Below are 24,529 nucleotides of genomic sequence, written 5' to 3'. Positions count from 1 at the left end.
CCTGACAGTCCCAAGGGAACCCTACAAACTCACATCAGGAACCTGGGCTGGCCACTTTTCTTTCCCAGGGAAAAAGGCTGATCTTTGCCTCCAGGGGCCTGTGGCCCTGAAGTGGCCGGACACCTCCAAAAATCCAAACGATCGAAGATGTGTCGCAGACCCAAGCTGCCCCCAGCTCAAACCTGTGCTGCCCTGACAGTCCCAAGGGAACCCTACAAACTGACATCAGGAACCTGGGCTGGCCACTTTTCTTTCCCAAATAAAATAGCTGATTTTTGCCTCCAGGGGCCTGTGGCCCTGAGTGGCCGGGCACCTCCAAAAATCCAAACGATCGAAGATGTGTCGCAGACCCAAGCTGTCCCCAGCTCAAACCTGTGCTGCCCTGACAGTCCCAAGGGAACCCTACAAACTGACATCAGGAACCTGGGCTGGCCACTTTTATTTCCCAGGGAAAAAGGATTGGTCTGTGTCTCCAGGGGCCTGTGGCCCTGAAGTGGCCGGACACCTCCAAAAATCCAAACGATCGAAGATGTGTCGCAGACCCAAGCTGCCCCCAGCTCAAACCTCTGCTGCCCTGACAGTCCCAAGGGAACTCTACAAACTGACATCAGGAACCTGGGCTGGCCACTTTTCTTTCCCAAGGAAAAAGGCTGATCTTTGCCTCCAGGGGCCTGTGGCCCTGAGTGGCCGGACACCTCCAAAAATCCAAACGATCGAAGATGTGTCGCAGACCCAAGCTGTCCCCAGCTCAAACCTGTGCTGCCCTGACAGTCCCAAGGGAGCCCTACAAACTGACATCAGGAACCTGGGCTGGCCACTTTTCTTTCCCAAGGAAAAAGGACCGGCCTTTGTCTCCAGGAGCCTGTGGCCCTGAGTGTCCGGACACCTCCAAAAATCCAAACGATCGAAGATGTGTCGCAGACCCAAGCTGCCCCCAGCTCAAACCTGTGCTGCCCTGACAGTCCCAAGGGAACCCTACAAACTGACATCAGGAACCTGGGCTGGCCACTTTTCTTTCCGTGGGAAAAAGGACCTGTCTGTGTCTCCAGGGGCCTGTGGCCCTGAAGTGGCCGGACACCTCCAAAAATCCAAACGATCGAAGATGTGTCGCAGACCCAAGCTGCCCCCAGCTCAAACCTCTGCTGCCCTGACAGTCCCAAGGGAACTCTACAAACTGACATCAGGAACCTGGGCTGGCCACTTTTCTTTCCCAAGGAAAAAGGCTGATCTTTGCCTCCAGGGGCCTGTGGCCCTGAGTGGCCGGACACCTCCAAAAATCCAAACGATCGAAGATGTGTCGCAGACCCAAGCTGCCCCCAGCTCAAACCTCTGCTGCCCTGACAGTCCCAAGGGAACCCTACAAACTCACATCAGGAACCTGGGCTGGCCACTTTTCTTTCCCAGGGAAAAAGGCTGATCTTTGCCTCCAGGGGCCTGTGGCCCTGAAGTGGCCGGACACCTCCAAAAATCCAAACGATCGAAGATGTGTCGCAGACCCAAGCTGCCCCCAGCTCAAACCTGTGCTGCCCTGACAGTCCCAAGGGAACCCTACAAACTGACATCAGGAACCTGGGCTGGCCACTTTTCTTTCCCAAATAAAATAGCTGATTTTTGCCTCCAGGGGCCTGTGGCCCTGAGTGGCCGGGCACCTCCAAAAATCCAAACGATCGAAGATGTGTCGCAGACCCAAGCTGTCCCCAGCTCAAACCTGTGCTGCCCTGACAGTCCCAAGGGAACCCTACAAACTGACATCAGGAACCTGGGCTGGCCACTTTTATTTCCCAGGGAAAAAGGATTGGTCTGTGTCTCCAGGGGCCTGTGGCCCTGAAGTGGCCGGACACCTCCAAAAATCCAAACGATCGAAGATGTGTCGCAGACCCAAGCTGCCCCCAGCTCAAACCTCTGCTGCCCTGACAGTCCCAAGGGAACTCTACAAACTGACATCAGGAACCTGGGCTGGCCACTTTTCTTTCCCAAGGAAAAAGGCTGATCTTTGCCTCCAGGGGCCTGTGGCCCTGAGTGGCCGGACACCTCCAAAAATCCAAACGATCGAAGATGTGTCGCAGACCCAAGCTGTCCCCAGCTCAAACCTGTGCTGCCCTGACAGTCCCAAGGGAGCCCTACAAACTGACATCAGGAACCTGGGCTGGCCACTTTTCTTTCCCAAGGAAAAAGGACCGGCCTTTGTCTCCAGGAGCCTGTGGCCCTGAGTGTCCGGACACCTCCAAAAATCCAAACGATCGAAGATGTGTCGCAGACCCAAGCTGCCCCCAGCTCAAACCTGTGCTGCCCTGACAGTCCCAAGGGAACCCTACAAACTGACATCAGGAACCTGGGCTGGCCACTTTTCTTTCCGTGGGAAAAAGGACCTGTCTGTGTCTCCAGGGGCCTGTGGCCCTGAAGTGGCCGGACACCTCCAAAAATCCAAACGATCGAAGATGTGTCGCAGACCCAAGCTGCCCCCAGCTCAAACCTGTGCTGCCCTGACAGTCCCAAGGGAACTCTACAAACTGACATCAAGAACCTGGGCTGGCCACTTTTCTTTCCCAAGGAAAAAGGCTGATCTTTGCCTCCAGGGGCCTGTGGCCCTGAGTGGCCGGACACCTCCAAAAATCCAAACGATCGAAGATGTGTCGCAGACCCAAGCTGTCCCCAGCTCAAACCTGTGCTGCCCTGACAGTCCCAAGGGAGCCCTACAAACTGACATCAGGAACCTGGGCTGGCCACTTTTCTTTCCCAAGGAAAAAGGACCGGCCTTTGTCTCCAGGAGCCTGTGGCCCTGAGTGTCCGGACACCTCCAAAAATCCAAACGATCGAAGATGTGTCGCAGACCCAAGCTGCCCCCAGCTCAAACCTGTGCTGCCCTGACAGTCCCAAGGGAACCCTACAAACTGACATCAGGAACCTGGGCTGGCCACTTTTCTTTCCCAAATAAAATAGCTGATCTTTGCCTCCAGGGGCCTGTGGCCCTGAGTGGCCGGACACCTCCAAAAATCCAAACGATCGAAGATGTGTCGCAGACCCAAGCTGCCCCCAGCTCAAACCTCTGCTGCCCTGACAGTCCCAAGGGAACTCTACAAACTGACATCAGGAACCTGGGCTGGCCACTTTTCTTTCCCAAGGAAAAAGGCTGATCTTTGCCTCCAGGGGCCTGTGGCCCTGAGTGGCCGGACACCTCCAAAAATCCAAACGATCGAAGATGTGTCGCAGACCCAAGCTGTCCCCAGCTCAAACCTGTGCTGCCCTTACAGTCCCAAGGGAACCGTACAAACTGACATCAGGAACCTGGGCTGGCCACTTTTCTTTCCCAAGGAAAAAGGCTGATCTTTGCCTCCAGGGGCCTGTGGCCCTGAGTGTCCGGACACCTCTAAAAATCCAAACGATCGAAGATGTGTCGCAGACCCAAGCTGCCCCCACCTCAAACCTGTGCTGCCCTGACAGTCCCAAGGGAACCCTACAAACTGACATCAGGAACCTGGGCTGACCACTTTTCTTTCCCAAATAAAATAGCTGATCTTTGCCTCCAGGGGCCTGTGGCCCTGACGTGGCCGGACACCTCCAAAAATCCAAACGATCGAAGATGTGTCGCAGACCCAAGCTGCCCCCAGCTCAAACCTGTGCTGCCCTGACAGTCCCAAGGGAACCCTACAAACTGACATCAGGAACCTGGGCTGGCCACTTTTCTTTCCCAAATAAAATAGCTGATTTTTGCCTCCAGGGGCCTGTGGCCCTGAGTGGCCGGGCACCTCCAAAAATCCAAACGATCGAAGATGTGTCGCAGACCCAAGCTGTCCCCAGCTCAAACCTGTGCTGCCCTGACAGTCCCAAGGGAACCCTACAAACTGACATCAGGAACCTGGGCTGGCCACTTTTATTTCCCAGGGAAAAAGGATTGGTCTGTGTCTCCAGGGGCCTGTGGCCCTGAAGTGGCCGGACACCTCCAAAAATCCAAACGATCGAAGATGTGTCGCAGACCCAAGCTGCCCCCAGCTCAAACCTGTGCTGCCCTGACAGTCCCAAGGGAACCCTACAAACTGACATCAGGAACCTGGGCTGGCCACTTTTATTTCCCAGGGAAAAAGGATTGGTCTGGGTCTCCAGGGGCCTGTGGCCCTGAAGTGGCCGGACACCTCCAAAAATCCAAACGATCGAAGATGTGTCGCAGACCCAAGCTGCCCCCAGCTCAAACCTCTGCTGCCCTGACAGTCCCAAGGGAACTCTACAAACTGACATCAGGAACCTGGGCTGGCCACTTTTCTTTCCCAAATAAAATAGCTGATCTTTGCCTCCAGGGGCCTGTGGCCCTGAGTGGCCGGGCACCTCCAAAAATCCAAACGATCGAAGATGTGTCGCAGACCCAAGCTGCCCCCAGCTCAAACCTGTGCTGCCCTGACAGTCCCAAGGGAACCCTACAAACTGACATCAGGAATTTGGGATGGCCACTTTTCTTTACCAAGGAAAAAGGACCGGCCATTGTCTCCAGGAGCCTGTGGCCCTGAGTGGCCGGACACCTCCAAAAATCCAAACGATCGAAGATGTGTCGCAGACCCAAGCTGCCCCCAGCTCAAACCTGTGCTGCCCTGACAGTCCCAAGGGAGCCCTACAAACTGACATCAGGAACCTGGGCTGGCCACTTTTCTTTCCCAAGGAAAAAGGACCTGTCTGTGTCTCCAGGGGCCTGTGGCCCTGAAGTGGCCGGACACCTCCAAAAATCCAAACGATCGAAGATGTGTCGCAGACCCAAGCTGCCCCCAGCTCAAACCTCTGCTGCCCTGACAGTCCCAAGGGAACTCTACAAACTGACATCAGGAACCTGGGCTGGCCACTTTTCTTTCCCAAATAAAATAGCTGATCTTTGCCTCCAGGGGCCTGTGGCCCTGAGTGGCCGGACACCTCCAAAAATCCAAACGATCGAAGATGTGTCGCAGACCCAAGCTGTCCCCAGCTCAAACCTGTGCTGCCCTGACAGTCCCAAGGGAACCCTACAAACTGACATCAGGAACCTGGGCTGGCCACTTTTCTTTCCCAGGGAAAAAGGATTGGTCTGTGTCTCCAGGGGCCTGTGGCCCTGAAGTGGCCGGACACCTCCAAAAATCCAAACGATCGAAGATGTGTCGCAGACCCAAGCTGCCCCCAGCTCAAACCTGTGCTGCCCTGACAGTCCCAAGGGAACCCTACAAACTGACATCAGGAACCTGGGCTGGCCACTTTTCTTTCCCAAATAAAATAGCTGATCTTTGCCTCCAGGGGCCTGTGGCCCTGAGTGGCCGGACACCTCCAAAAATCCAAACGATCGAAGATGTGTCGCAGACCCAAGCTGCCCCCAGCTCAAACCTCTGCTGCCCTGACAGTCCCAAGGGAACCCTACAAACTCACATCAGGAACCTGGGCTGGCCACTTTTCTTTCCCAGGGAAAAAGGCTGATCTTTGCCTCCAGGGGCCTGTGGCCCTGAAGTGGCCGGACACCTCCAAAAATCCAAACGATCGAAGATGTGTCGCAGACCCAAGCTGCCCCCAGCTCAAACCTGTGCTGCCCTGACAGTCCCAAGGGAACCCTACAAACTGACATCAGGAACCTGGGCTGGCCACTTTTCTTTCCCAAATAAAATAGCTGATTTTTGCCTCCAGGGGCCTGTGGCCCTGAGTGGCCGGGCACCTCCAAAAATCCAAACGATCGAAGATGTGTCGCAGACCCAAGCTGTCCCCAGCTCAAACCTGTGCTGCCCTGACAGTCCCAAGGGAACCCTACAAACTGACATCAGGAACCTGGGCTGGCCACTTTTATTTCCCAGGGAAAAAGGATTGGTCTGTGTCTCCAGGGGCCTGTGGCCCTGAAGTGGCCGGACACCTCCAAAAATCCAAACGATCGAAGATGTGTCGCAGACCCAAGCTGCCCCCAGCTCAAACCTCTGCTGCCCTGACAGTCCCAAGGGAACTCTACAAACTGACATCAGGAACCTGGGCTGGCCACTTTTCTTTCCCAAGGAAAAAGGCTGATCTTTGCCTCCAGGGGCCTGTGGCCCTGAGTGGCCGGACACCTCCAAAAATCCAAACGATCGAAGATGTGTCGCAGACCCAAGCTGTCCCCAGCTCAAACCTGTGCTGCCCTGACAGTCCCAAGGGAGCCCTACAAACTGACATCAGGAACCTGGGCTGGCCACTTTTCTTTCCCAAGGAAAAAGGACCGGCCTTTGTCTCCAGGAGCCTGTGGCCCTGAGTGTCCGGACACCTCCAAAAATCCAAACGATCGAAGATGTGTCGCAGACCCAAGCTGCCCCCAGCTCAAACCTGTGCTGCCCTGACAGTCCCAAGGGAACCCTACAAACTGACATCAGGAACCTGGGCTGGCCACTTTTCTTTCCGTGGGAAAAAGGACCTGTCTGTGTCTCCAGGGGCCTGTGGCCCTGAAGTGGCCGGACACCTCCAAAAATCCAAACGATCGAAGATGTGTCGCAGACCCAAGCTGCCCCCAGCTCAAACCTCTGCTGCCCTGACAGTCCCAAGGGAACTCTACAAACTGACATCAGGAACCTGGGCTGGCCACTTTTCTTTCCCAAGGAAAAAGGCTGATCTTTGCCTCCAGGGGCCTGTGGCCCTGAGTGGCCGGACACCTCCAAAAATCCAAACGATCGAAGATGTGTCGCAGACCCAAGCTGCCCCCAGCTCAAACCTCTGCTGCCCTGACAGTCCCAAGGGAACCCTACAAACTCACATCAGGAACCTGGGCTGGCCACTTTTCTTTCCCAGGGAAAAAGGCTGATCTTTGCCTCCAGGGGCCTGTGGCCCTGAAGTGGCCGGACACCTCCAAAAATCCAAACGATCGAAGATGTGTCGCAGACCCAAGCTGCCCCCAGCTCAAACCTGTGCTGCCCTGACAGTCCCAAGGGAACCCTACAAACTGACATCAGGAACCTGGGCTGGCCACTTTTCTTTCCCAAATAAAATAGCTGATTTTTGCCTCCAGGGGCCTGTGGCCCTGAGTGGCCGGGCACCTCCAAAAATCCAAACGATCGAAGATGTGTCGCAGACCCAAGCTGTCCCCAGCTCAAACCTGTGCTGCCCTGACAGTCCCAAGGGAACCCTACAAACTGACATCAGGAACCTGGGCTGGCCACTTTTATTTCCCAGGGAAAAAGGATTGGTCTGTGTCTCCAGGGGCCTGTGGCCCTGAAGTGGCCGGACACCTCCAAAAATCCAAACGATCGAAGATGTGTCGCAGACCCAAGCTGCCCCCAGCTCAAACCTCTGCTGCCCTGACAGTCCCAAGGGAACTCTACAAACTGACATCAGGAACCTGGGCTGGCCACTTTTCTTTCCCAAGGAAAAAGGCTGATCTTTGCCTCCAGGGGCCTGTGGCCCTGAGTGGCCGGACACCTCCAAAAATCCAAACGATCGAAGATGTGTCGCAGACCCAAGCTGTCCCCAGCTCAAACCTGTGCTGCCCTGACAGTCCCAAGGGAGCCCTACAAACTGACATCAGGAACCTGGGCTGGCCACTTTTCTTTCCCAAGGAAAAAGGACCGGCCTTTGTCTCCAGGAGCCTGTGGCCCTGAGTGTCCGGACACCTCCAAAAATCCAAACGATCGAAGATGTGTCGCAGACCCAAGCTGCCCCCAGCTCAAACCTGTGCTGCCCTGACAGTCCCAAGGGAACCCTACAAACTGACATCAGGAACCTGGGCTGGCCACTTTTCTTTCCGTGGGAAAAAGGACCTGTCTGTGTCTCCAGGGGCCTGTGGCCCTGAAGTGGCCGGACACCTCCAAAAATCCAAACGATCGAAGATGTGTCGCAGACCCAAGCTGCCCCCAGCTCAAACCTGTGCTGCCCTGACAGTCCCAAGGGAACTCTACAAACTGACATCAAGAACCTGGGCTGGCCACTTTTCTTTCCCAAGGAAAAAGGCTGATCTTTGCCTCCAGGGGCCTGTGGCCCTGAGTGGCCGGACACCTCCAAAAATCCAAACGATCGAAGATGTGTCGCAGACCCAAGCTGTCCCCAGCTCAAACCTGTGCTGCCCTGACAGTCCCAAGGGAGCCCTACAAACTGACATCAGGAACCTGGGCTGGCCACTTTTCTTTCCCAAGGAAAAAGGACCGGCCTTTGTCTCCAGGAGCCTGTGGCCCTGAGTGTCCGGACACCTCCAAAAATCCAAACGATCGAAGATGTGTCGCAGACCCAAGCTGCCCCCAGCTCAAACCTGTGCTGCCCTGACAGTCCCAAGGGAACCCTACAAACTGACATCAGGAACCTGGGCTGGCCACTTTTCTTTCCCAAATAAAATAGCTGATCTTTGCCTCCAGGGGCCTGTGGCCCTGAGTGGCCGGACACCTCCAAAAATCCAAACGATCGAAGATGTGTCGCAGACCCAAGCTGCCCCCAGCTCAAACCTCTGCTGCCCTGACAGTCCCAAGGGAACTCTACAAACTGACATCAGGAACCTGGGCTGGCCACTTTTCTTTCCCAAGGAAAAAGGCTGATCTTTGCCTCCAGGGGCCTGTGGCCCTGAGTGGCCGGACACCTCCAAAAATCCAAACGATCGAAGATGTGTCGCAGACCCAAGCTGTCCCCAGCTCAAACCTGTGCTGCCCTTACAGTCCCAAGGGAACCGTACAAACTGACATCAGGAACCTGGGCTGGCCACTTTTCTTTCCCAAGGAAAAAGGCTGATCTTTGCCTCCAGGGGCCTGTGGCCCTGAGTGTCCGGACACCTCTAAAAATCCAAACGATCGAAGATGTGTCGCAGACCCAAGCTGCCCCCACCTCAAACCTGTGCTGCCCTGACAGTCCCAAGGGAACCCTACAAACTGACATCAGGAACCTGGGCTGACCACTTTTCTTTCCCAAATAAAATAGCTGATCTTTGCCTCCAGGGGCCTGTGGCCCTGACGTGGCCGGACACCTCCAAAAATCCAAACGATCGAAGATGTGTCGCAGACCCAAGCTGCCCCCAGCTCAAACCTGTGCTGCCCTGACAGTCCCAAGGGAACCCTACAAACTGACATCAGGAACCTGGGCTGGCCACTTTTCTTTCCCAAATAAAATAGCTGATTTTTGCCTCCAGGGGCCTGTGGCCCTGAGTGGCCGGGCACCTCCAAAAATCCAAACGATCGAAGATGTGTCGCAGACCCAAGCTGTCCCCAGCTCAAACCTGTGCTGCCCTGACAGTCCCAAGGGAACCCTACAAACTGACATCAGGAACCTGGGCTGGCCACTTTTATTTCCCAGGGAAAAAGGATTGGTCTGTGTCTCCAGGGGCCTGTGGCCCTGAAGTGGCCGGACACCTCCAAAAATCCAAACGATCGAAGATGTGTCGCAGACCCAAGCTGCCCCCAGCTCAAACCTGTGCTGCCCTGACAGTCCCAAGGGAACCCTACAAACTGACATCAGGAACCTGGGCTGGCCACTTTTCTTTCCCAAATAAAATAGCTGATCTTTGCCTCCAGGGGCCTGTGGCCCTGAGTGGCCGGGCACCTCCAAAAATCCAAACGATCGAAGATGTGTCGCAGACCCAAGCTGTCCCCAGCTCAAACCTGTGCTGCCCTGACAGTCCCAAGGGAACCCTACAAACTGACATCAGGAACCTGGGCTGGCCACTTTTCTTTCCGTGGGAAAAAGGACCGGTCTTTGTCTCCAGGGGCCTGTGGCCCTGAAGTGGCCGGACACCTCCAAAAATCCAAACGATCGAGGATGTGTCGCAGAGCCAAGCTGCCCCCACCTCAAACCTGTGCTGCCCTGACAGTCCCAAGGGAACCCTACAAACTGACATCAGGAACCTGGGCTGGCCACTTTTCTTTCCCAAGGAAAAAGGACCGGCCATTGTCGCCAGGAGCCTGTGGCCCTGAGTGGCCGGACACCTACAAAAATCCAAACGATCGAAGATGTGTCGCAGACCCAAGCTGCCCCCAGCTCAAACCTGTGCTGCCCTGACAGTCCCAAGGGAACGCTACAAACTGACATCAGGAATTTGGGATGGCCACTTTTCTTTCCCAAGGAAAAAGGACCGGCCATTGTCGCCAGGAGCCTGTGGCCCTGAGTGGCCGGACACCTACAAAAATCCAAACGATCGAAGATGTGTCGCAGACCCAAGCTGCCCCCAGCTCAAACCTGTGCTGCCCTGACAGTCCCAAGGGAACCCTACAAACTGACATCAGGAACCTGGGCTGGCCACTTTTCTTTCCCAAATAAAATAGCTGATTTTTGCCTCCAGGGGCCTGTGGCCCTGAGTGGCCGGGCACCTCCAAAAATCCAAACGATCGAAGATGTGTCGCAGACCCAAGCTGTCCCCAGCTCAAACCTGTACTGCCCTGACAGTCCCAAGGGAACCCTACAAACTGACATCAGGAACCTGGGCTGGCCACTTTTATTTCCCAGGGAAAAAGCATTGGTCTGTGTCTCCAGGGGCCTGTGGCCCTCAAGTGGCCGGACACCTCCAAAAATCCAAACGATCGAAGATGTGTCGCAGACCCAAGCTGCCCCCAGCTCAAACCTCTGCTGCCCTGACAGTCCCAAGGGAACTCTACAAACTGACATCAGGAACCTGGGCTGGCCACTTTTCTTTCCCAAGGAAAAAGGCTGATCTTTGCCTCCAGGGGCCTGTGGCCCTGAGTGGCCGGACACCTCCAAAAATCCAAACGATCGAAGATGTGTCGCAGACCCAAGCTGTCCCCAGCTCAAACCTGTGCTGCCCTTACAGTCCCAAGGGAACCGTACAAACTGACATCAGGAACCTAGGCTGGCCACTTTTCTTTCCCAAATAAAATAGCTGATCTTTGCCTCCAGGGGCCTGTGGCCCTGAGTGGCCGGGCACCTCCAAAAATCCAAACGATCGAAGATGTGTCGCAGACCCAAGCTGCCCCCAGCTCAAACCTGTGCTGCCCTGACAGTCCCAAGGGAACCCTACAAACTGACATCAGGAACCTGGGCTGGCCACTTTTCTTTCCGTGGGAAAAAGGATTGGTCTGTGTCTCCAGGGGCCTGTGGCCCTGAGTGGCCGGACACCTCCAAAAATCCAAACGATCGAAGATGTGTCGCAGACCCAAGCTGCCCCCAGCTCAAACCTGTGCTGCCCTGACAGTCCCAAGGGAACTCTACAAACTGACATCAGGAACCTGGGCTGGCCACTTTTCTTTCCCAAATAAAATAGCTGATCTTTGCCTCCAGGGGCCTGTGGCCCTGAGTGTCCGGACACCTCCAAAAATCCAAACGATCGAAGATGTGTCGCAGACCCAAGCTGCCCCCAGCTCAAACCTGTGCTGCCCTGACAGTCCCAAGGGAACTCTACAAACTGACATCAGGAACCTGGGCTGGCCACTTTTCTTTCCGTGGGAAAAAGGACCGGTCTTTGTCTCCAGGGGCCTGTGGCCCTGACGTGGCCGGACACCTCCAAAAATCCAAACGATCGAGGATGTGTCGCAGACCCAAGCTGCCCCCAGCTCAAACCTGTGCTGCCCTGACAGTCCCAAGGGAACTCTACAAACTGACATCAGGAACCTGGGCTGGCCACTTTTCTTTCCCAAGGAAAAAGGCTGATCTTTGCCTCCAGGGGCCTGTGGCCCTGAAGTGGCCGGACACCTCCAAAAATCCAAACGATCGAAGATGTGTCGCAGACCCAAGCTGCCCCCAGCTCAAACCTCTGCTGCCCTGACAGTCCCAAGGGAACTCTACAAACTGACATCAGGAACCTGGGCTGGCCACTTTTCTTTCCCAAATAAAATAGCTGATCTTTGCCTCCAGGGGCCTGTGGCCCTGACGTGGCCGGACACCTCCAAAAATCCAAACGATCGAAGATGTGTCGCAGACCCAAGCTGTCCCCAGCTCAAACCTGTGCTGCCCTGACAGTCCCAAGGGAACCCTACAAACTGACATCAGGAACCTGGGCTGGCCACTTTTATTTCCCAGGGAAAAAGGATTGGTCTGTGTCTCCAGGGGCCTGTGGCCCTGAAGTGGCCGGACACCTCCAAAAATCCAAACGATCGAAGATGTGTCGCAGACCCAAGCTGCCCCCAGCTCAAACCTCTGCTGCCCTGACAGTCCCAAGGGAACCCTACAAACTGACATCAGGAACCTGGGCTGGCCACTTTTCTTTCCCAAGGAAAAAGGACCGGCCTTTGTCTCCAGGAGCCTGTGGCCCTGAGTGGCCGGACACCTCCAAAAATCCAAACGATTGAAGATGTGTCGCAGACCCAAGCTGTCCCCAGCTCAAACCTGTGCTGCCCTGACAGTCCCAAGGGAACCGTACAAACTGACATCAGGAACCTGGGCTGGCCACTTTTCTTTCCCAAATAAAATAGCTGATCTTTGCCTCCAGGGGCCTGTGGCCCTGACGTGGCCGGACACCTCCAAAAATCCAAACGATCGAAGATGTGTCGCAGACCCAAGCTGCCCCCAGCTCAAACCTGTGCTGCCCTGACAGTCCCAAGGGAACCCTACAAACTGACATCAGGAACCTGGGCTGGCCACTTTTCTTTCCCAAATAAAATAGCTGATTTTTGCCTCCAGGGGCCTGTGGCCCTGAGTGGCCGGACACCTCCAAAAATCCAAACGATCGAAGATGTGTCGCAGACCCAAGCTGTCCCCAGCTCAAACCTGTGCTGCCCTGACAGTCCCAAGGGAACCCTACAAACTGACATCAGGAACCTGGGCTGGCCACTTTTATTTCCCAGGGAAAAAGGATTGGTCTGTGTCTCCAGGGGCCTGTGGCCCTGAAGTGGCCGGACACCTCCAAAAATCCAAACGATCGAAGATGTGTCGCAGACCCAAGCTGCCCCCAGCTCAAACCTGTGCTGCCCTGACAGTCCCAAGGGAACCCTACAAACTGACATCAGGAACCTGGGCTGGCCACTTTTCTTTCCCAAATAAAATAGCTGATCTTTGCCTCCAGGGGCCTGTGGCCCTGAGTGGCCGGGCACCTCCAAAAATCCAAACGATCGAAGATGTGTCGCAGACCCAAGCTGTCCCCAGCTCAAACCTGTGCTGCCCTGACAGTCCCAAGGGAACCCTACAAACTGACATCAGGAACCTGGGCTGGCCACTTTTCTTTCCGTGGGAAAAAGGACCGGTCTTTGTCTCCAGGGGCCTGTGGCCCTGAAGTGGCCGGACACCTCCAAAAATCCAAACGATCGAGGATGTGTCGCAGAGCCAAGCTGCCCCCACCTCAAACCTGTGCTGCCCTGACAGTCCCAAGGGAACCCTACAAACTGACATCAGGAACCTGGGCTGGCCACTTTTCTTTCCCAAGGAAAAAGGACCGGCCTTTGTCTCCAGGAGCCTGTGGCCCTGAGTGGCCGGACACCTCCAAAAATCCAAACGATTGAAGATGTGTCGCAGACCCAAGCTGTCCCCAGCTCAAACCTGTGCTGCCCTGACAGTCCCAAGGGAACCGTACAAACTGACATCAGGAACCTGGGCTGGCCACTTTTCTTTCCCAAATAAAATAGCTGATCTTTGCCTCCAGGGGCCTGTGGCCCTGACGTGGCCGGACACCTCCAAAAATCCAAACGATCGAAGATGTGTCGCAGACCCAAGCTGCCCCCAGCTCAAACCTGTGCTGCCCTGACAGTCCCAAGGGAACCCTACAAACTGACATCAGGAACCTGGGCTGGCCACTTTTCTTTCCCAAATAAAATAGCTGATTTTTGCCTCCAGGGGCCTGCGGCCCTGAGTGGCCGGGCACCTCCAAAAATCCAAACGATCGAAGATGTGTCGCAGACCCAAGCTGTCCCCAGCTCAAACCTGTGCTGCCCTGACAGTCCCAAGGGAACCCTACAAACTGACATCAGGAACCTGGGCTGGCCACTTTTATTTCCCAGGGAAAAAGGATTGGTCTGTGTCTCCAGGGGCCTGTGGCCCTGAAGTGGCCGGACACCTCCAAAAATCCAAACGATCGAAGATGTGTCGCAGACCCAAGCTGCCCCCAGCTCAAACCTGTGCTGCCCTGACAGTCCCAAGGGAACCCTACAAACTGACATCAGGAACCTGGGCTGGCCACTTTTCTTTCCCAAATAAAATAGCTGATCTTTGCCTCCAGGGGCCTGTGGCCCTGAGTGGCCGGGCACCTCCAAAAATCCAAACGATCGAAGATGTGTCGCAGACCCAAGCTGTCCCCAGCTCAAACCTGTGCTGCCCTGACAGTCCCAAGGGAACCCTACAAACTGACATCAGGAACCTGGGCTGGCCACTTTTCTTTCCCAAGGAAAAAGGACCGGTCTTTGTCTCCAGGGGCCTGTGGCCCTGAAGTGGCCGGACACCTCCAAAAATCCAAACGATCGAGGATGTGTCGCAGAGCCAAGCTGCCCCCACCTCAAACCTGTGCTGCCCTGACAGTCCCAAGGGAACCCTACAAACTGACATCAGGAACCTGGGCTGGCCACTTTTCTTTCCCAAGGAAAAAGGACCGGCCTTTGTCTCCAGGAGCCTGTGGCCCTGAGTGGCCGGACACCTCCAAAAATCCAAACGATTGAAGATGTGTCGCAGACCCAAGCTGTCCCCAGCTCAAACCTGTGCTGCCCTGACAGTCCCAAGGGAACCGTACAAACTGACATCAGGAACCTGGGCTGGCCACTTTTCTTTCCCAAATAAAATAGCTGATCTTTGCCTCCAGGGGCCTGTGGCCCTGACGTGGCCGGACACCTCCAAAAATCCAAACGATCGAAGATGTGTCGCAGACCCAAGCTGCCCCCAGCTCAAACCTGTGCTGCCCTGACAGTCCCAAGGGAACCCTACAAACTGACATCAGGAACCTGGGCTGGCCACTTTTCTTTCCCAAATAAAATAGCTGATTTTTGCCTCCAGGGGCCTGTGGCCCTGAGTGGCCGGGCACCTCCAAAAATCCAAACGATCGAAGATGTGTCGCAGACCCAAGCTGTCCCCAGCTCAAACCTGTGCTGCCCTGACAGTCCCAAGGGAACCCTACAAACTGACATCAGGAACCTGGGCTGGCCACTTTTATTTCCCAGGGAAAAAGGATTGGTCTGTGTCTCCAGGGGCCTGTGGCCCTGAAGTGGCCGGACACCTCCAAAAATCCAAACGATCGAAGATGTGTCGCAGACCCAAGCTGCCCCCAGCTCAAACCTGTGCTGCCCTGACAGTCCCAAGGGAACCCTACAAACTGACATCAGGAACCTGGGCTGGCCACTTTTCTTTCCCAAATAAAATAGCTGATCTTTGCCTCCAGGGGCCTGTGGCCCTGAGTGGCCGGGCACCTCCAAAAATCCAAACGATCGAAGATGTGTCGCAGACCCAAGCTGTCCCCAGCTCAAACCTGTGCTGCCCTGACAGTCCCAAGGGAACCCTACAAACTGACATCAGGAACCTGGGCTGGCCACTTTTCTTTCCGTGGGAAAAAGGACCGGTCTTTGTCTCCAGGGGCCTGTGGCCCTGAAGTGGCCGGACACCTCCAAAAATCCAAACGATCGAGGATGTGTCGCAGAGCCAAGCTGCCCCCACCTCAAACCTGTGCTGCCCTGACAGTCCCAAGGGAACCCTACAAACTGACATCAGGAACCTGGGCTGGCCACTTTTCTTTCCCAAGGAAAAAGGACCGGCCTTTGTCTCCAGGAGCCTGTGGCCCTGAGTGGCCGGACACCTCCAAAAATCCAAACGATTGAAGATGTGTCGCAGACCCAAGCTGTCCCCAGCTCAAACCTGTGCTGCCCTGACAGTCCCAAGGGAACCGTACAAACTGACATCAGGAACCTGGGCTGGCCACTTTTCTTTCCCAAATAAAATAGCTGATCTTTGCCTCCAGGGGCCTGTGGCCCTGACGTGGCCGGACACCTCCAAAAATCCAAACGATCGAAGATGTGTCGCAGACCCAAGCTGCCCCCAGCTCAAACCTGTGCTGCCCTGACAGTCCCAAGGGAACCCTACAAACTGACATCAGGAACCTGGGCTGGCCACTTTTCTTTCCCAAATAAAATAGCTGATTTTTGCCTCCAGGGGCCTGTGGCCCTGAGTGGCCGGGCACCTCCAAAAATCCAAACGATCGAAGATGTGTCGCAGACCCAAGCTGTCCCCAGCTCAAACCTGTACTGCCCTGACAGTCCCAAGGGAACCCTACAAACTGACATCAGGAACCTGGGCTGGCCACTTTTATTTCCCAGGGAAAAAGCATTGGTCTGTGTCTCCAGGGGCCTGTGGCCCTGAAGTGGCCGGACACCTCCAAAAATCCAAACGATCGAAGATGTGTCGCAGACCCAAGCTGCCCCCAGCTCAAACCTCTGCTGCCCTGACAGTCCCAAGGGAACTCTACAAACTGACATCAGGAACCTGGGCTGGCCACTTTTCTTTCCCAAGGAAAAAGGCTGATCTTTGCCTCCAGGGGCCTGTGGCCCTGAGTGGCCGGACACCTCCAAAAATCCAAACGATCGAAGATGTGTCGCAGACCCAAGCTGTCCCCAGCTCAAACCTGTGCTGCCCTTACAGTCCCAAGGGAACCGTACAAACTGACATCAGGAACCTGGGCTGGCCACTTTTCTTTCCCAAATAAAATAGCTGATCTTTGCCTCCAGGGGCCTGTGGCCCTGAGTGGCCGGGCACCTCCAAAAACCCAAACGATCGAGGATGTGTCGCAGACCCAAGCTGCCCCCAGCTCAAACCTGTGCTGCCCTGACAGTCCCAAGGGAACCCTACAAACTGACATCAGGAACCTGGGCTGGCCACTTTTCTTTCCGTGGGAAAAAGGATTGGTCTCTGTCTCCAGGAGCCTGTAGCCCTGAGTGGCCGGACACCTCCAAAAATCCAAACGATCGAAGATGTGTCGCAGACCCAAGCTGCCCCCAGCTCAAACCTGTGCTGCCCTGACAGTCCCAAGGGAACTCTACAAACTGACATCAGGAACCTGGGCTGGCCACTTTTCTTTCCCAAATAAAATAGCTGATCTTTGCCTCCAGGGGCCTGAGGCCCTGAGTGTCCGGACACCTCCAAAAATCCAAACGATCGAAGATGTGTCGCAGACCCAAGCTGCCCCCAGCTCAAACCTGTGCTGCCCTGACAGTCCCAAGGGAACTCTACAAACTGACATCAGGAACCTGGGCCACTTTTCTTTCCCAGGGAAAAAGGACCGGTCTTTGTCTCCAGGGGCCTGTGGCCCTGACGTGGCCGGACACCTCCAAAAATCCAAACGATCGAGGATGTGTCGCAGAGCCAAGCTGCCCCCAGCTCAAACCTGTGCTGCCCTGACAGTCCCAAGGGAACTCTACAAACTGACATCAGGAACCTGGGCTGGCCACTTTTCTTTCCCAAGGAAAAAGGCTGATCTTTGCCTCCAGGGGCCTGTGGCCCTGAAGTGGCCGGACACCTCCAAAAATCCAAACGATCGAAGATGTGTCGCAGACCCAAGCTGCCCCCAGCTCAAACCTCTGCTGCCCTGACAGTCCCAAGGGAACTCTACAAACTGACATCAGGAACCTGGGCTGGCCACTTTTCTTTCCCAAATAAAATAGCTGATCTTTGCCTCCAGGGGCCTGTGGCCCTGACGTGGCCGGACACCTCCAAAAATCCAAACGATCGAAGATGTGTCGCAGACCCAAGCTGTCCCCAGCTCAAACCTGTGCTGCCCTGACAGTCCCAAGGGAACCCTACAAACTGACATCAGGAACCTGGGCTGGCCACTTTTATTTCCCAGGGAAAAAGGATTGGTCTGTGTCTCCAGGGGCCTGTGGCCCTGAAGTGGCCGGACACCTCCAAAAATCCAAACGATCGAAGATGTGTCGCAGACCCAAGCTGCCCCCAGCTCAAACCTCTGCTGCCCTGACAGTCCCAAGGGAACCCTACAAACTGACATCAGGAACCTGGGCTGGCCACTTTTCTTTCCCAAGGAAAAAGGACCGGCCTTTGTCTCCAGGAGCCTGTGGCCCTGAGTGGCCGGACACCTCCAAAAATCCAAACGATTGAAGATGTGTCGCAGACCCAAGCTGTCCCCAGCTCAAACCTGTGCTGCCCTGACAGTCCCAAGGGAACCGTACAAACTGACATCAGGAACCTGGGCTGGCCACTTTTCTTTCCCAAATAAAATAGCTGATCTTTGCCTCCAGGGGCCTGTGGCCCTGAGTGGCCGGACACCTCCAAAAATCCAAACGATCGAAGATGTGTCGCAGACCCAAGCTGTCCCCAGCTCAAACCTGTGCTGCCCTGACAGTCCCAAGGGAACCCTACAAACTGACATCAGGAACCTGGGCTGGCCACTTTTCTTTCCCAGGGAAAAAGGATTGGTCTGTGTCTCCAGGGGCCTGTGGCCCTGAAGTGGCCGGACACCTCCAAAAATCCAAACGATCAAAGATGTGTCGCAGACCCAAGCTGCCCCCAGCTCAAACCTGTGCTGCCCTGACAGTCCCAAGGGAACCCTACAAACTGACATCAGGAACCTGGGCTGGCCACTTTTCTTTCCCAAATAAAATAGCTGATCTTTGCCTCCAGGGGCCTGTGGCCCTGAGTGGCCGGGCACCTCCAAAAATCCAAACGATCGAAGATGTGTCGCAGACCCAAGCTGTCCCCAGCTCAAACCTGTGCTGCCCTGACAGTCCCAAGGGAACCCTACAAACTGACATCAGGAACCTGGGCTGGCCACTTTTATTTCCCAGGGAAAAAGGATTGGTCTGTGTCTCCAGGGGCCTGTGGCCCTGAAGTGGCCGGACACCTCCAAAAATCCAAACGATCGAAGATGTGTCGCAGACCCAAGCTGCCCCCAGCTCAAACCTCTGCTGCCCTGACAGTCCCAAGGGAACCCTACAAACTGACATCAGGAACCTGGGCTGGCCACTTTTCTTTCCCAAGGAAAAAGGACCGGCCTTTGTCTCCAGGAGCCTGTGGCCCTGAGTGGCCGGACACCTCCAAAAATCCAAACGATCGAAGATGTGTCGCAGACCCAAGCTGCCCCCACCTCAAACCTGTGCTGCCCTGACAGTCCCAAGGGAACCCTACAAACTGACATCAGGAACCTGGGCTGGCCACTTTTCTTTCCCAAGGAAAAAGGCTGATCTTTGCCTCCAGGGGCCTGTGGCCCTGAGTGTCCGGACACCTCCAAAAATCCAAACGATCGAAGATGTGTCGCAGACCCAAGCTGCCCCCAGCTCAAACCTGTGCTGCCCTGACAGTCCCAAGGGAGCCCTACAAACTGACATCAGGAACCTGGGCTGGCCACTTTTCTTTCCCAAGGAAAAAGGACCTGTCTGTGTCTCCAGGGGCCTGTGGCCCTGAAGTGGCCGGACACCTCCAAAAATCCAAACGATCGAAGATGTGTCGCAGACCCAAGCTGCCCCCAGCTCAAACCTCTGCTGCCCTGACAGTCCCAAGGGAACTCTACAAACTGACATCAGGAACCTGGGCTGGCCACTTTTCTTTCCCAAATAAAATAGCTGATCTTTGCCTCCAGGGGCCTGTGGCCCTGAGTGGCCGGACACCTCCAAAAATCCAAACGATCGAAGATGTGTCGCAGACCCAAGCTGTCCCCAGCTCAAACCTGTGCTGCCCTGACAGTCCCAAGGGAACCCTACAAACTGACATCAGGAACCTGGGCTGGCCACTTTTCTTTCCCAGGGAAAAAGGATTGGTCTGTGTCTCCAGGGGCCTGTGGCCCTGAAGTGGCCGGACACCTCCAAAAATCCAAACGATCGAAGATGTGTCGCAGACCCAAGCTGCCCCCAGCTCAAACCTGTGCTGCCCTGACAGTCCCAAGGGAACCCTACAAACTGACATCAGGAACCTGGGCTGGCCACTTTTCTTTCCCAAATAAAATAGCTGATCTTTGCCTCCAGGGGCCTGTGGCCCTGAGTGGCCGGACACCTCCAAAAATCCAAACGATCGAAGATGTGTCGCAGACCCAAGCTGCCCCCAGCTCAAACCTCTGCTGCCCTGACAGTCCCAAGGGAACCCTACAAACTGACATCAGGAACCTGGGCTGGCCACTTTTCTTTCCCAAATAAAATAGCTGATTTTTGCCTCCAGGGGCCTGTGGCCCTGAGTGGCCGGGCACCTCCAAAAATCCAAACGATCGAAGATGTGTCGCAGACCCAAGCTGTCCCCAGCTCAAACCTGTGCTGCCCTGACAGTCCCAAGGGAACCCTACAAACTGACATCAGGAACCTGGGCTGGCCACTTTTATTTCCCAGGGAAAAAGGATTGGTCTGTGTCTCCAGGGGCCTGTGGCCCTGAAGTGGCCGGACACCTCCAAAAATCCAAACGATCGAAGATGTCTCGCAGACCCAAGCTGCCCCCAGCTCAAACCTCTGCTGCCCTGACAGTCCCAAGGGAACTCTACAAACTGACATCAGGAACCTGGGCTGGCCACTTTTCTTTCCCAAGGAAAAAGGCTGATCTTTGCCTCCAGGGGCCTGTGGCCCTGAGTGGCCGGACACCTCCAAAAATCCAAACGATCGAAGATGTGTCGCAGACCCAAGCTGTCCCCAGCTCAAACCTGTGCTGCCCTGACAGTCCCAAGGGAGCCCTACAAACTGACATCAGGAACCTGGGCTGGCCACTTTTCTTTCCCAAGGAAAAAGGACCGGCCTTTGTCTCCAGGAGCCTGTGGCCCTGAGTGTCCGGACACCTCCAAAAATCCAAACGATCGAAGATGTGTCGCAGACCCAAGCTGCCCCCAGCTCAAACCTGTGCTGCCCTGACAGTCCCAAGGGAACCCTACAAACTGACATCAGGAACCTGGGCTGGCCACTTTTCTTTCCCAAATAAAATAGCTGATCTTTGCCTCCAGGGGCCTGTGGCCCTGAAGTGGCCGGACACCTCCAAAAATCCAAACGATCGAAGATGTGTCGCAGACCCAAGCTGCCCCCAGCTCAAACCTCTGCTGCCCTGACAGTCCCAAGGGAACCCTACAAACTGACATCAGGAACCTGGGCTGGCCACTTTTCTTTCCCAAATAAAATAGCTGATTTTTGCCTCCAGGGGCCTGTGGCCCTGAGTGGCCGGGCACCTCCAAAAATCCAAACGATCGAAGATGTGTCGCAGACCCAAGCTGTCCCCAGCTCAAACCTGTGCTGCCCTGACAGTCCCAAGGGAACCCTACAAACTGACATCAGGAACCTGGGCTGGCCACTTTTATTTCCCAGGGAAAAAGGATTGGTCTGTGTCTCCAGGGGCCTGTGGCCCTGAAGTGGCCGGACACCTCCAAAAATCCAAACGATCGAAGATGTGTCGCAGACCCAAGCTGCCCCCAGCTCAAACCTCTGCTGCCCTGACAGTCCCAAGGGAACCCTACAAACTGACATCAGGAACCTGGGCTGGCCACTTTTCTTTCCCAAGGAAAAAGGACCGGCCTTTGTCTCCAGGAGCCTGTGGCCCTGAGTGGCCGGACACCTCCAAAAATCCAAACGATTGAAGATGTGTCGCAGACCCAAGCTGTCCCCAGCTCAAACCTGTGCTGCCCTGACAGTCCCAAGGGAACCGTACAAACTGACATCAGGAACCTGGGCTGGCCACTTTTCTTTCCCAAATAAAATAGCTGATCTTTGCCTCCAGGGGCCTGTGGCCCTGAGTGGCCGGGCACCTCCAAAAATCCAAACGATCGAAGATGTGTCGCAGACCCAAGCTGCCCCCAGCTCAAACCTGTGCTGCCCTGACAGTCCCAAGGGAACCCTACAAACTGACATCAGGAACCTGGGCTGGCCACTTTTCTTTCCGTGGGAAAAAGGACCGGTCTTTGTCTCCAGGGGCCTGTGGCCCTGAAGTGGCCGGACACCTCCAAAAATCCAAACGATCGAGGATGTGTCGCAGAGCCAAGCTGCCCCCACCTCAAACCTGTGCTGCCCTGACAGTCCCAAGGGAACCCTACAAACTGACATCAGGAATTTGGGATGGCCACTTTTCTTTCCCAAGGAAAAAGGACCGGCCATTGTCGCCAGGAGCCTGTGGCCCTGAGTGGCCGGACACCTACAAAAATCCAAACGATCGAAGATGTGTCGCAGACCCAAGCTGCCCCCAGCTCAAACCTGTGCTGCCCTGACAGTCCCAAGGGAACCCTACAAACTGACATCAGGAACCTGGGCTGGCCACTTTTCTTTCCCAAATAAAATAGCTGATCTTTGCCTCGAGGGGCCTGTGGCCCTGACGTGGCCGGACACCTCCAAAAATCCAAACGATCGAAGATGTGTCGCAGACCCAAGCTGCCCCCAGCTCAAACCTCTGCTGCCCTGACAGTCCCAAGGGAACTCTACAAACTGACATCAGGAACCTGGGCTGGCCACTTTTCTTTCCTAAATACAATAGCTGATCTTTGCCTCCAGGGGCCTGTGGCCCTGAGTGTCCGGACACCTCCAAAAATCCAAACGATCGAAGATGTGTCGCAGACCCAAGCTGTCCCCAGCTCAAACCTGTGCTGCCCTGACAGTCCCAAGGGAACCCTACAAACTGACATCAGGAATTTGGGATGGCCACTTTTCTTTCCCAAGGAAAAAGGACCGGCCATTGTCGCCAGGAGCCTGTGGCCCTGAGTGGCCGGACACCTACAAAAATCCAAACGATCGAAGATGTGTCGCAGACCCAAGCTGCCCCCAGCTCAAACCTCTGCTGCCCTGACAGTCCCAAGGGAACCCTACAAACTGACATCAGGAACCTGGGCTGGCCACTTTTCTTTCCCAAATAAAATAGCTGATCTTTGCCTCCAGGGGCCTGTGGCCCTGACGTGGCCGGACACCTCCAAAAATCCAAACGATCGAAGATGTGTCGCAGACCCAAGCTGCCCCCAGCTCAAACCTCTGCTGCCCTGACCGTCCCAAGGGAACTCTACAAACTGACATCAGGAACCTGGGCTGGCCACTTTTCTTTCCGTGGGAAAAAGGACCGGTCTTTGTCTCCAGGGGCCTGTGGCCCTGAAGTGGCCGGACACCTCCAAAAATCCAAACGATCGAAGATGTGTCGCAGACCCAAGCTGCCCCCAGCTCAAACCTCTGCTGCCCTGACAGTCCCAAGGGAACTCTACAAACTGACATCAGGAACCTGGGCTGGCCACTTTTCTTTCCCAAATACAATAGCTGATCTTTGCCTCCAGGGGCCTGTGGCCCTGAGTGGCCGGACACCTCCAAAAATCCAAACGATCGAAGATGTGTCGCAGACCCAAGCTGCCCCCAGCTCAAACCTCTGCTGCCCTGACAGTCCCAAGGGAACTCTACAAACTGACATCAGGAACCTGGGCTGGCCACTTTTCTTTCCCAAATAAAATAGCTGATCTTTGCCTCCAGGGGCCTGTGGCCCTGAGTGGCCGGGCACCTCCAAAAATCCAAACGATCGAGGATGTGTCGCAGAGCCAAGCTGCCCCCATCTCAAACATGTGCTGCCCTGACAGTCCCAAGGGAACCCTACAAACTGACATCAGGAACCTGGGCTGGCCACTTTTCTTTCCCAAGGAAAAAGGACCGGTCTTTGTCTCCAGGGGCCTGTGGCCCTGAAGTGGCCGGACACCTCCAAAAATCCAAACGATCGAAGATGTGTCGCAGACCCAAGCTGCCCCCAGCTCAAACCTCTGCTGCCCTGACAGTCCCAAGGGAACCCTACAAACTGACATCAGGAACCTGGGCTGGCCACTTTTCTTTCCCAGGGAAAAGGACCGGTCTTTGCCTCCAGGGGCCTGTGGCCCTGAAGTGGCCGGACACCTCCAAAAATCCAAACGATCGAAGATGTGTCGCAGACACAAGCTGCCCCCAGCTCAAACCTGTGCTGCCCTGACAGTCCCAAGGGAACCCTACAAACTGACATCAGGAACCTGGGCTGGCCACTTTTCTTTCCCAAATAAAATAGCTGATCTTTGCCTCCAGGGGCCTGTGGCCCTGAGTGGCCGGACACCTCCAAAATTCCAAACGATCGAAGATGTGTCGCAGACCCAAGCTGCCCCCAGCTCAAACCTCTGCTGCTCTGACAGTCCCAAGGGAACTCTACAAACTGACATCAGGAACCTGGGCTGGCCACTTTTCTTTCCCAAATACAATAGCTGATCTTTGCCTCCAGGGGCCTGTGGCCCTGAGTGGCCGGACACCTCCAAAAATCCAAACGATCGAAGATGTGTCGCAGACCCAAGCTGCCCCCAGCTCAAACCTGTGCTGCCCTGACAGTCCCAAGGGAACTCTACAAACTGACATCAGGAACCTGGGCTGGCCACTTTTCTTTCCCAAATAAAATAGCTGATCTTTGCCTCCAGGGGCCTGTGGCCCTGAGTGGCCGGGCACCTCCAAAAATCCAAACGATCGAGGATGTGTCGCAGAGCCAAGCTGCCCCCATCTCAAACATGTGCTGCCCTGACAGTCCCAAGGGAACCCTACAAACTGACATCAGGAACCTGGGCTGGCCACTTTTCTTTCCCAGGGAAAAGGACCGGTCTTTGTCTCCAGGGGCCTGTGGCCCTGAAGTGGCCGGACACCTCCAAAAATCCAAACGATTGAAGATGTGTCGCAGAGCCAAGCTGCCCCCACCTCAAACCTCTGCTGCCCTGACAGTCCCAAGGGAACCCTACAAACTGACATCAGGAACCTGGGCTGGCCACTTTTCTTTCCCAAATACAATAGCTGATCTTTGCCTCCAGGGGCCTGTG

The sequence above is a fragment of the Vidua macroura genome, unplaced genomic scaffold (genome assembly GCF_024509145.1).
Source record: "Vidua macroura isolate BioBank_ID:100142 unplaced genomic scaffold, ASM2450914v1 whyUn_scaffold_130, whole genome shotgun sequence".
Classification (NCBI taxonomy): Eukaryota; Metazoa; Chordata; class Aves; order Passeriformes; family Viduidae; genus Vidua; species Vidua macroura.
This window is presented reverse-complemented; position numbering follows the sequence as displayed.